The following is a 13111-nucleotide window of genomic DNA, read 5'->3' as shown; positions in this document are numbered from 1 at the left end:
GGTGATAAATATCCCTGGATGCAAATATGTTTCTTTGTTATGTCTGTAAGGCACACCACAAAAGTTCTGCATTGCTATGTCAGCATTTAAGACTCCACCACGGTCTATATCCTGGAAAGACATTACGTTTAAAATGTGGACAGCCGGGATGTTGTTTATCATTTTGCACCTATTCAGGTTTCAAGACACATCTTGTTCATTTCCATAGAGATGTTGCTTTGACTAATACTGATGACAATGTGGACACTCAGAATGAAGTTGGTGAGCCCTCAACTTCACAGGCAGTCAGTGCAGACTCTCCAACAACTACCCAGCTCTCTGTTGACAATAATCTTGTGTTAAACATGTGTGCTTCTGTTGTAGCACAGTTTCAAGCTGAGAACACAGTCCAAGCAATGGTGGGGTCCATGGAGGAACTTGTAAATGACATTCATAGGCAAGCGAGAGAGGCAGTTCTCAGCTGTACTACAGAAATTCAAGGCACAGATTTGGAAAAGAAGGTGGAAAAGTGTTTTGATCAACTAGAAAATCCTTTCTCAACCTTGAACACGACAGCCAATCGACAGAAGTTCTTTGAGGAAAAGTGGGAAATTGTTGAACCTATTGAATATGTTCTTGGAGTGCGGTTTGATGTTCGCAGGGATCACAGTACAAGAATTTACAGTCAGGTCCCTGTAATGGATAAATTTGTGTATACACCTATCCTCGGAACTCTTAAGTCTATGTTCAAGAACACTGAATTGTGCGAAAGTTTCTTGCAAGCCAAGCATCAAGAAGGAGTTTATAAAGACATATGTGATGGTTCATACTTCAAGAATAACATTTTGTTTTCCCAGAACAAACATGCTCTACAGATTCAACTCTGTTTTGATGAGTTTGAGACAGCAAATCCCTTGGGTTCAAAGAAAGGGATTCACAAACTTGGTTGCATTTACTTTATATTGAGGAACCTGCCCCCAAAATATAATTCTGTGTTGATGAATATACAGGCACTCTTTCACTCACAAGACCTGAAGACTTACGGATTTGATGACATCTTAAAGCCTCTTGTTGATGATCTTAAAATACTTGAAACACAAGGAATTGAAGTGCCTTTCTCAGACTCACCTGTGCTTGGTTCTGTTATACAAGTAACAGGTGACAACCTAGGTTTACATGGACTGTTTGGTTTTGTCGAGTCCTTCAGCCCTATGTATTTTTGCAGATTTTGTTTGACAAGTAAGGTTGAGTCACAGTCTGTGTTTACTGAAGATGACCCTGGCATGATTTTTCGTACAAAAGAAATGCATGCAGAACATTGTGCAGCTCTACAGGAAAATCCTATGTTGAGTTCAACATTTGGTGTCAAAAAGACATGCTTGCTCAATACATTGCATTTTTTCCACACCTCTGAAAACTATGCAGTTGATATTATGCATGACTTACTTGAAGGTGTTGTACAGTATGAACTCAAACTTATCTTTCAATACCTTGTCAACCATAAGTACCTGTCTTTGGAATCGTTGTCACTGAGGATCCAAAGTTTCAACTGTGGTTATACTGAGAGAAAAAATAGGCCAAGCGGGTTGAAAATGGATGATGCTAGCAAGGACCTTGGTCTAAATGCAATTCAGTCGTGGTGTCTTGTGAGAAATGCTCCTCTTATTTACCTGTGTTGTGGTTATTGCAAAGCCAGTGCTGTTTTTAATGTGGTGTCCTTGTTTGAAATACAGGTTGATTCAAACTGCAACTTGTGTGGTTTTCTTTGTAAATTTTATTATTATTATTATTAGTAGTAGTAGTAGTAGTAGTAGTAGTAGTAGTATATTTAACACTATCCATACCCAGAGGAAAAATCTACTGCTCAAAGCTTGCTCTTCTATTGCTTGTGAGACAAAGTTGTGATTCTCATCTCAGCCTCATTTTGGTTCCTATTTTGTCTGAAATGTTTCTCACCTATTTCTCCTAAAATTCACTAGGAGAAATAGGTGAGACAGAATAATTAGAGGGAGTCATTCTTGAGACTTATGAGAGATACCTTGCTAATCTCAGTTCAGTGTTTTTCTTGGCTCTTTTGTTTCTCATTTGGAAAAGAAATGAGCATTAATGGAGCTACTATGGAGCAATAAGTGACTCTCACCTATTTCTCCTAAAATTCACTAGGAGAAATAGGTGAGACAGAATAATTGGAGGTTAGAGGGAGTCATACTTGAGACACAGCAATAAGTGAGTCTCACCTATTTCTCCTAAAATTCACTAGGAGAAATAGGTGAGACAGAATAATTGGAGGTTAGAGGGAGTCATACTTGAGACACCCCCGCCCCCAAACACACCCATATATAGATAATAGATATATGAACACTCACATACAGCAATGTTGGTACTAGTAAGTCTTTATTAAAGTGCACTAACAACAGTAGTAAATTGACTTTGACAAACAGTTCAATCCCAACTGAGTATTTATGATAGCTGTAATAACATGTTAGCACTTCAACAGCAGCTAAGGCTACTCCACCATTGTCATCCTTATAAAATCTGAACCATAAATGTGCCTCTTATCAGTAAAACTAAATTTTACAAAACAGACATGGACAAACAGTATCTCTAACAATGTTTCGAGAAGTATCAGCACAGCTTTACAACACATAACATTCAACAACTTCTTTAAGGCCCATCATGCAGCATTGTATAGAAGGGCTTTTTTAAACATGGTCATCCCATCAATTGTCCATGTGTTTGTAGCTCTCATGTGACATTTGTTTATGACAGCTTTTTTGACCTTACTTTTCTCAACTGGTGTCCATCCATCCAGTGCACTACAGCGCATGATGTAAGCTGCAAGAATAAAAGAAAGAAAAACAGCGCTAATTAAAACTTGGATAATCTAACAGCAGTTATCACAACAGTATTGAGATTTTTTATTATCCTGATATTGAAAATTCTTATTGTAATATCTCTATGGTTCACACAAGAGAACGCAGTAAAACTGGGGGACACTGAAAACCTTGAAACAACCACAACATTAAATGTAGCTACATGATATATGGGGTCCTAATACTTTAGAAAACAGAGACAAATTTAGCTATATGTGGTGATGAATGTGAGGAGAAAGGGCAAAAGACAAAAGGAAAAACAAACTAGAAATAAAAACTAGAATTACAACAACTTCATTTTTGAAAATAATGCTGCATTTCTTTAGATTGAAAAAGTTGATGGTTAAATGCATGTTAATCAGTGCATGAGGTAGATGAAGCTTTACTGAAAAACAAAAACACTTGGTTGTTACAGGTTGATGTTAAAACTTTTTTTTTTTTTTAGATTTGCAACTATTAGTTTATTGGTTATCAATTACAATTGATTAAGGGCATTTGAGGGGAATACATTTCTGACACAAGCTTCTTAAAGGCCCAGTACAGAACTCTAGCACAGTCTTGTGTCACAACCCCAAACACTTGTGTTGGACAACCTGGTAATGAGAAAGTTGTAGTCAACCATTCTGAGTTCCATATAGAAAGCCAAAGTCAACCCCTTCTAGTGGACCTAATGGGACCTTATTTCTGGAAAAAAATATGTATTTTTCTATCTCGATTTAAATTGGATATTAATGGGAATGACATCATGATCTCGACCTTCAAAATTAAAAGAATAATCGAGGATTTAGCCTTGCCCCCAGTGTCATGTAAAGCACGCAGGCCAAGAGGGACAAAAAACACAGAGCATATTGTGGCTGTGGCCACTGTACTGCAAGTGAACATCACCTCCTCTAACCTGAAAGTGCCAATTAAGACAACATGGCAACTGCTGGTATAGGAAACACATGAACCAAACTTCCTCCTGCTTTTCTGAAATCAACATATTGCAGTGTTAATTTTGTCGACTAAAACTATGATTAAAAATGAACGTGGACAGCCTTTTTTACATGAGAGAGACTAGACGAAGACTAACAAAAATAGATCTTTGATGACAAAAACTGACTCAAAGTAAGTTTAGTTTTCATTAACATGACTAAAACTAGACTAAAATTTTTTTTTTTTTTCAGTCAATCAAAATCTGTGATATTTCTCCACTGTGGGTAAATCTGTCAAAAAACAATGCATCTGTGTTTCTTCTGCCTCTCAGCTGTAGAAAGCAGGTTTTGGCAGAGTGCAGAGAATACACTACCATGGTTTGGTTCCAGATTCAGGCAAGAAAATAAATTGCTTGGATTAAAGGTCAAGACTAAAATCTTTATGGACTAAAACTAGAATAAAACTATAAAAGGTTATAAATGTTTAAAAAGTGACTTAAACTAAACAGCATTTAATCTAAAGACTAAGACTGAGACTTAATTTAAAAAACTGTCAAAATGAACCCTGATTTATTGCCTTCCAAATCTTGTGTCGGTGTAATGGTAGGACTCAGGATGCGGAGACGATGGAGCAGATTTAACAGATTTATTGTGCAGGTAAGTGACAAAGGGAGGGGGGATCTCAGGAGTCCAAGGGAAAGTGAGAGTGTGCTGGAGCTGGCTGCGGTGATCAGGGCAGGAGGCACTGGAAAGAAGAGGGAGAGGCACGTTAACCACAAGAAGCAAAATACAAGCACTGGAAATTACTCAAAAAGGTTCTTCAAAAAGAGCACTGGAAACTTCTCTGGGAGATCTCGAGAGAAGGAGCCTGGAGCTGACGTTTACCGTAAGGTAAGGTTGGCAAGACTCAGGCGCTGAAGAGAGCTGCAGCAGGTCCTAAATAGTGATCCTCAATGAGTGATTCGCTGCAGGTGTGCGCTCTCCACAGCACCGGGGGGGAGGGGTGAATGCCTCAGGGAAAGCAAAGAAAGTTAGCAGCCAGAAACAGCCTCCGGAACCGGAAGCTAACCAAAATAAGATAATAAAACGACAAAAAACACCACAGTACCCCCCTCTCAACGGACGCCTCCTGGCGTCCTACCAGGCTTGTCCGGGTGGTCCCTGTAGAAATCTCGTAATAAGCTGTCGTCCAAAATCAGTCTCCTGGAGATCCAGGAACGTTCCTCCGGACCATACCCTTCCCAGTCCACCAGGAATTGGTAGCCCCGGCCTCGTGGCCGAACATCCAGGATCTTGGAGACAGTAAAGGCAGGGTGGTCATCGATGATCCGGGGGGGTGGAGGGGCGACGGTTGGAGGGCTCAGGTCACTGGTGGATACAGGTTTCAATAATGACACATGGAATGTGGGGTGGATCTTCATCGACTCGGGGAGTTTGAGCTGTACAGCAGAGGGGTTTATGATCTTGGTGATCTCGAACGGTCCAACGAAGCGCGGGGTCAATTTCCTGGATTCGGTCTGCAGAGGTAGGTCCTTAGATGAGAGCCAAACCTTCTGGCCCAGATGGTATTCGGGGGCAGGCGTGCGGTGTGCGTCAGCCAATCTTCGGTTACGCTCCGTCGTGCGTGAGAGCGCAGCCTTGGCTGTCCGCCACACCTCTCTGACGCGTTGAAGATGTTGCTGCACAGATGGTAGGGACACGGAGACCTCTTGTTCAGGAAACAGGGGGGGCTGGTAACCGAGGCAACACATGAAAGGAGACATGCCGGTAGCAGTGCAGGTGAGAGAGTTGTGAGCATATTCAATCCATGGTAGGTGAGAGCTCCAGGAGGTGGGGTGATGAGCAGCAACACAACGGAGAGCAGCTTCGAGGCTCTGATTGGCTCTCTCCGACTGGCCGTTGCTCTGCGGGTGGTAACCAGACGAGAGACTGACCGTGGCACCCAGCTCACTGCAGAACTCCTTCCACACACGAGAAACAAACTGTGGTCCGCGGTCCGAGACAATGTCACAGGGAATGCCATGAAGTTTGAAGACATGAAGGACGAGAAGGTGAGCGGTCTCCAGGGCAGAAGGGAGCTTGGGGAGTGGGACGTAGTGTACGCCCTTGGAAAACCGATCCACTACAGTGAGTATGACAGTGTTCCCATCAGAGGGCGGTAGGCCGGTGACGAAATCCAAGGCGATATGAGACCAAGGACGACCAGGAGTGGAAAGGGGGTGCAGCAAACCAGCTGGGGGTTGATGGGAGGATTTTCCTCGGGCGCAGATGGAGCAAGCAGCCACGAACTCCCGGGTGTCCTTCGTCATACCAGGCCACCAGAAGCTTTGCTGGAGGAAACTGAGGGTTCTCTGAAAACCGGGGTGGCATGTAAGTTTGGAAGCGTGGGCCCACTGGAGCACTGGAGAGCGAACCGAGTCTGGAACGTAAAGACGCCCCGGGGGACCGGTACCGGGATCCGGCTGGAGTCTCTGGGCATCCTTCACCGTCTGTATGACGTCCCAGGTGGCAGCTCCGACGATGCAGGACGGGGGAAGGATGAAGTCGGGCTCGCGGTCTTCACGAGAGGGAGAGTCCACACGAGATAGGGCGTCCGGTTTTGTGTTCCGGGATCCTGGTCTGTAGGAGAGGGTGAAGTGGAAGCGGCTGAGGAAAAGGGCCCACCGAGCCTGACGAGGGTTCAGCCTGCGCGCGCAGGTAGGCGAGGTTCTTGTGGTCCGTCCATATTATGAAAGGGTGCTGCGTACCCTCCAGCCAGTGCCTCCACTCCTGTAGTGCCCACACCACAGCCAGCAACTCTCTATTCCCGACGTCATAGTTTCTCTCAGAAGGGGACAGCCGACGAGAAAAGAAAGCACACGGGTGAAGCCTCTGGGTCTTGGGGTCTCTTTGAGAAAGCACCGCCCCAGCTCCGGTCTCAGAGGCGTCCACCTCAACCACGAACTGGAGGGATGAGTCAGGGTGCTTGAGGATGGGGGCAGAGGTGAACAGAGTCTTTAGGCGGGAGAAAGCCTCAGCAGCCTCTGGGGACCACCGATAGGGGGAGCTGGAGGAGGTGAGTCTAGTGAGGGGAGCAGCCACCCTACTATAATCCCTAATGAATCTCCTATAAAAATTAGCAAACCCTAGGAATCTCTGGAGCTCTTTGCGGGTGCTGGGGATGGGCCACTCAGTAACCGCCTGGATTTTAGCCGGGTCAGGCTGTAACTGTCCTTGGGCGATGATAAACCCTAGAAAACTCACTGAAGGGGTGTGAAATTCACACTTCTCAGGCTTGACAAATAACTTGTTCTCTAGTAATCTCTGAAGTACTAGCCTGACATGTTGTTGATGCTCCTGGAGAGAACGAGAGTAGATCAGAATGTCGTCTAGATAGACAAACACGAACCGGTTTAACATGTCCCTGAGCACATCGTTAATGAGGGCCTGAAAAACTGCGGGGGCGTTAGTGAGTCCAAAGGGCATGACTAGGTACTCGAAGTGACCAATGGGGGTCTTAAAGGCAGTTTTCCATTCGTCCCCCTCCTTAATCCTGATGAGGTGATACGCGTTTCTAAGATCTAACTTAGAAAACACTTGGGCGGAGCAGAGAGGCTCAAAGGAGGGGTCGATCAAAGGGAGAGAGTATTTATTCTTGACGGTGATGTCATTAAGGCCTCTGAAGTCGATACAGGGACGCAGAGTGGAGTCCTTCTTTTTAACAAAAAAGAATCCAGCCCCGAGTGGGGACGAGGAGGGGCGAATGAGACCTGTAGCCAGGGAATCATGAATGTACGTCTCCATGGCCGATTTCTCAGGGGCGGAGAGGTTATAGAGGCGACTGCTAGGCAGGGATGCACCGGGGAGTAAATCAATCGCACAGTCGTAAGGACGATGCGGGGGAAGAGAGACGGCTAACTCCTTGCTAAAGACCTGTGCTAAGTCATGGTACTCGGGGGGAACATTGGACAGATCGGGGGGAGCAGGAGCGACAGGGGAGCGACTAACTGAGGGGATAGCAGACCGGAGGCAGTGGGAGTGACAATGGACGCTCCAGTTGGTAATGGTAGCGGTTTTCCAATTGATCTGAGGGTTATGTAACTGAAGCCAGGGGAGACCTAACACAATGGGAGCATGAGGAGAAGGGATAACAAAAAGTTGGATACTCTCACGGTGATTACCAGAAATAATGAGGGTTATCGGAACAGTCCGGTGAGTAACTCTGGCAATGAGTCGGCCGTCTAAGGCGGTGACGTTCTTGGGAGCAGACAGGGGTTCTAGGGGGAGTTGGAGCTGTTGAACTAGGCTGTCCTGAATGAAATTATCATCTGCTCCTGAATCAACTAGTGCTTGTATGGGGACGGAATCGCGCCCCCAAAGGACACTGGAGGGAACAGCTATGCGCAGGGGAGGGCTAGAGGAAGAGGAGGTCTGGCTCACACGAGTGCCCTCGGTCACGGGTGAGCCTTCTTCTTTTGGCGTCTGGGGACAATTGGCAAGAAAATGGCCCGCTTGACCACAATAAATGCATAATCTAAGATTAAAACGCCTTTGGCGTTCACTAGGGGTTAACCTGGCGCGACCTAACTGCATGGGCTCGTCTTCAGGGGTAGTGGAAAACTCACTGGGAGGTCTCAGTCTTACAGGAGAGGGAGAAGTGGCGTGACCAGAATGGGGTGCTACATGACGGGGCCTGAATGACCTGTGCTGACTCCTTTCCCTCTGCCTTTCCCTCAAGCGATTGTCAATGCGAATGGCTAAAGATATAAGACCCTCGAGGGAGTCGGGCTCATCCCGAGAGGCTAGTTCGTCTTTAAGTTCTTCTGAAAGGCTTCTCAAAAACACACCCTTAAGTTCCACCTCCCCCCACCCGCTCTCTGAAGCAGCAATGCGAAAATCAATAGAAAAATCTGCCACAGACTTAGAACCCTGGGAGAGGGAAAATAAGCGTTTAGCTGATTCTTGGCCCTGAAGGGGATGGTCAAAGATGCGACATAATTCACTAGAAAAGTCAGAATAAGAGGCTAACACTGGGGATTCACTATGCCACACTGCAGTGGCCCAGCGGGAGGCCTTCCCGCGTAACAAGTTCATAACGAAAGCAATCTTAGCTCTGTCAGTGGGGTAACTCAAGGGTTGCTGGTCAAACACTAGGGAACAACGTAACAAAAAACCTCTAGCGCTACCAATCTCTCCTGAAAAGAAATCTGGGTGAGGAACTTGAGGCTCTCTAAAGTGGGGGAGGGGAGGTGAAGGTGAAGGATCTACTGAGGGTGGCTGATTGTTAACAGGTGGAGGCTCTGGTGAAGGGTGGTGAGGCTGAGTGGCTGAGAGTAACTGTTCTGAGATGTTGGAGACCTGGGAGTTGAGGGTTTGTAGAGAATGCATGATACCTTTGAGAATGGATTCGTGCTGGCCGAGACGTTGTCCTTGGTGAGTGATTGCTGTTTTCAGGGTGTCCGAGTCCGCTGAGTCCATTTCTGGCCTGAGTCTTCTGTTGTGTCGGTGTAATGGTAGGACTCAGGATGCGGAGACGATGGAGCAGATTTAACAGATTTATTGTGCAGGTAAGTGACAAAGGGAGGGGGGATCTCAGGAGTCCAAGGGAAAGTGAGAGTGTGCTGGAGCTGGCTGCGGTGATCAGGGCAGGAGGCACTGGAAAGAAGAGGGAGAGGCACGTTAACCACAAGAAGCAAAATACAAGCACTGGAAATTACTCAAAAAGGTTCTTCAAAAAGAGCACTGGAAACTTCTCTGGGAGATCTCGAGAGAAGGAGCCTGGAGCTGACGTTTACCGTAAGGTAAGGTTGGCAAGACTCAGGCGCTGAAGAGAGCTGCAGCAGGTCCTAAATAGTGATCCTCAATGAGTGATTCGCTGCAGGTGTGCGCTCTCCACAGCACCAGGGGGGGAGGGGTGAATGCCTCAGGGAAAGCAAAGAAAGTTAGCAGCCAGAAACAGCCTCCGGAACCGGAAGCTAACCAAAATAAGATAATAAAACGACAAAAAACACCACACCAAATGAGTTGTGCCAACAAAATTAACGTTGCCAACAAGAAAATATTTTATTTTTAAATTATGTTGATAATAAATTATCTCAATTTGACAATAAGGCTATAGTGTGGCACACTGTTAACAAATAATGGAGATTATATCACTCATGACACCATGTAAACCATCTTTTAAAAGAAGAATCCAAAATTAAATGAGTTATCATTGCATAAAAGCAATTAATCTAGATTAGACAGTCTAAAAGTGGTATTGCCATCTGTGCTAAAGAGAACAGAAGATCAAGAATCTAATTAATTGTGACCCTAAAATTGAAAATCCAATCAAATCAAGGATTTGGAAAATCATGGCACCCCTAATATGTATGACAGTAAATAACAAAAGACAACTTAATTTCTGATCCCATGAACTGTGAATGAATCAAACATTTGTTAATGTATATCACTACAAAATGTTACCTTGCTGTTATTAAAAAAATAAGCATGAAAATAGTTCAGAAAATTAGTAGTTTTGTATCAACCCAGAAAGTAAACTAATACTCTCATCTTGCACAACATACTATACATCAGTAGCATGAGTTTAGCTGTTCGACGCACAAATGTATCTTGCCTGATGTGCTTTATCCAGTGACTCATGTTCCTTTTCAGCCAGATAGCCAAAAAACAAGCAAGAGCCAATGTAGCCAATATATGTGTACCTACGTCCCAGCACAAAACACACAGGCATCATGTTAACACTGGATTCAACAGCTGTAGTTAGCATGACATCACCTGTGCAACTCTTGGGTGTGTTGTCTTTCTAATTACATATTTTCACAGTCTCCTACAGTTTTTCAACATCTGTGACTTTATGAGTTGTAATGTTGTATTTTAAATTGACCAGCATCATATGTGTAAGTCATGACACAATTCAAACATGATCAAATGATTGGCTATCTCTTGCTGTTCACTGCCACATATATTTTTCCAAAATAACGTCCCAAGGGATACACCTTTGGCTCTCTATATTGGGTTCCCACATGTTTGTACCAATTAATTTCCAACATTTTTCCATAACATTTCTTTTTTTAACTACTGAATGATCAGTGTACTTACTTAGAATTCCATTGACTTTTGGACTGATCAAGGACTGTCTTTCCATCTGGCACCTTTCCGTGTTTCCCAAATACTACAGCATTTTGGCACTCCTCTGCATTAAAAAAAATCATCGAAAAGAAGATGGAATAAGTGATGCAAGAAACATGCTACTATATCCTATTGGTCTCAATTCTAATCCTCTTAGACCTTAGCACAAACTTCCTCTTTACTTATGACTTTAAATAGCATTAAATTTAGTAGCCTAATTGTGCATTTTCCTGACACTTCTGCACTCACGTGACTCTTTTAAGTTGTGTTCATTATTTAATTTATGCACTCCATATTCTATCTTTTCACTTTGTTTTTCATTTTATTTTATGATTATGCATTTTAATTTTTTACACATTTTCTATGACACACCTGATGCTGTAATTCTTTGTTGTAAAGCACTTTGAGTTGCAATAATTGTATCAGAGGTGCTATGCAAATAAAGTTCACTATTATTAATGTATAAACCAATAAACTGTTGAGAATAGAGTAGGATAGAAAAGGGTCATGATCTGTGTCCAGGTGTGCTGTTGGGAGTTTTTTTATGTGAGATAATTCATTTTATATCAATTTTTAGCTTTTTACAATGCTGTTGAATGCAAAGATTGTATTTAGCAAACTTTTGTTCCTGATATTCTTCTGTTTTTGTCACCTGGTCTGTCCTCTCTTCAAAATCGCCTTTAGTTAAGGTCAAGCTGCTGAAAATGTTCAGTAAATTGTCAATATATTTTAAACAGTTAAATCCTAAAATCAGCAAATAAGTGGCAACACAATTTCTGCAGTATCAACTTCATACCTATTTGCAATTTCTTGCCCTTCCAGGCAAAACAGTATCTATTTTTTCAAATGAGAGATTTAAAAAAGTAATAATAATAACATTTCCAAATCAATCTCCCAGCCCCAAATGTAGTGATAATTTGACCAACTGAGCTGCAAAATTCTTCCACTAAAATACACACAGTTTCAATTGGATTGGAGGATTACTCTTACTTCTCTGTCATTTCTTTACAAAAAGTTTGTGCCTGAAGCTGCAGATTCATTGATAATAATACCAGTTATAGATTCAAAATAGTCAAATGAACAGTCACTTTAAAGACAGCTAAGCCATGTAGTAAAACAATAGCTCAGTTACCATCTTGGTCATCTCTAGGTGAGTCAGGGTCTGGTTCATAAAAACGTATCTTCTTCGTTGGGTTTTCTTGCTCTTTTGGGCAGCTCCTTTTTAGTATTTGCTGCTGGGCCATCCATTCTGTTAAATACATACAAGTGCATCACATTTTAATTAGCCAACTTAAAAAGGTGCTTAAACTTCTTACTTAATTCATCCTGTCATTATGTCTTGTATTTGGGAACAGAGTACAACACATGTTGATATATTTGGATAAGTAGATCATGTTAATTTTACCATATCAGACCACTCAGGACCTGAAAAACATAATCTAAAATCCACCAGACAAACAACAGTAACACAGAGGGATCCTGAAGGAACATCAGATAAAAATCCAGACTGTGACTGAGTATTTAAATATATATACTGTATATATGTGTACACACACACATATAAAAAAACATAGTCTTACTAAATGAAAAGGAAAATGATTTTTCCCCTCAAACTGTATGTTATTAACATAAATTGGGCATATAGGTGATTCTCCCATTATCAAATGTTACTGCAGTGAGTTAACAGTTAGCTAACCTACACAAGTTCCAAACTACACGAGGTTCTGGCTAACAGCTTGCAAGCTAGCTTTACTTTTTACCAAATATGCCGACCAGTTTCTTCAGGAAGTATCAGGACAACACACTCGAACAAGATACTCTAAAATGTACTTACTTTTATCAAAATTTCGTTTGACAAAGATGTGGCTTACCTTTTTTTTTTTCGTCCTGAGACGGTTTCGCGCTCCATTCCCCTACTCCACTACACTACGAATGTTAAATCAGCCCCGTTTTGGATTAACCAATCAGGATGCAGTGTAAGTGCGTGATGGCGCTCTCTTCCAATGAACTGACGACGTTGCGGCTGGATTCACAGTTCAAGAGTTGGGCCAAATGCAACTTCTGTGAGTGGTAAGTGGATAAAGCAACACTTTTTCTACTATTTCTTTATTAATAGCCCAATCTAAAGTTATTTATGTTGCATTTTTAAGAGAAAGTATCTGCCACAGGGACGTTTTAATCAGTTGAATGATTTTAGGTATGCATAGGTGAAAATCAAGTGGAGGGTGTGTTTTG

At 42.9% G+C, this 13111-nt stretch overlaps 1 long non-coding RNA gene across 1 annotated transcript; it reads right to left on the bottom strand.

Annotated features, from left to right (window-relative positions):
- Positions 1-9286: 9286 nt before the first annotated feature.
- On the bottom strand, positions 9287-9700 carry LOC121503929. Its single transcript, XR_005991404.1, has 2 exons — positions 9541-9700; positions 9287-9400 (listed from the first exon to the last, which is right to left on the bottom strand). It is a non-coding gene; the product is annotated as an uncharacterized LOC121503929 (long non-coding RNA).
- Between the last annotated feature and the right edge of the window lie 3411 nt (positions 9701-13111).

This window comes from Cheilinus undulatus, linkage group 21 (assembly GCF_018320785.1).
Source record: "Cheilinus undulatus linkage group 21, ASM1832078v1, whole genome shotgun sequence".
Taxonomy (NCBI): domain Eukaryota; kingdom Metazoa; phylum Chordata; class Actinopteri; order Labriformes; family Labridae; genus Cheilinus; species Cheilinus undulatus.
This window is presented reverse-complemented; position numbering and strand designations above follow the sequence as displayed.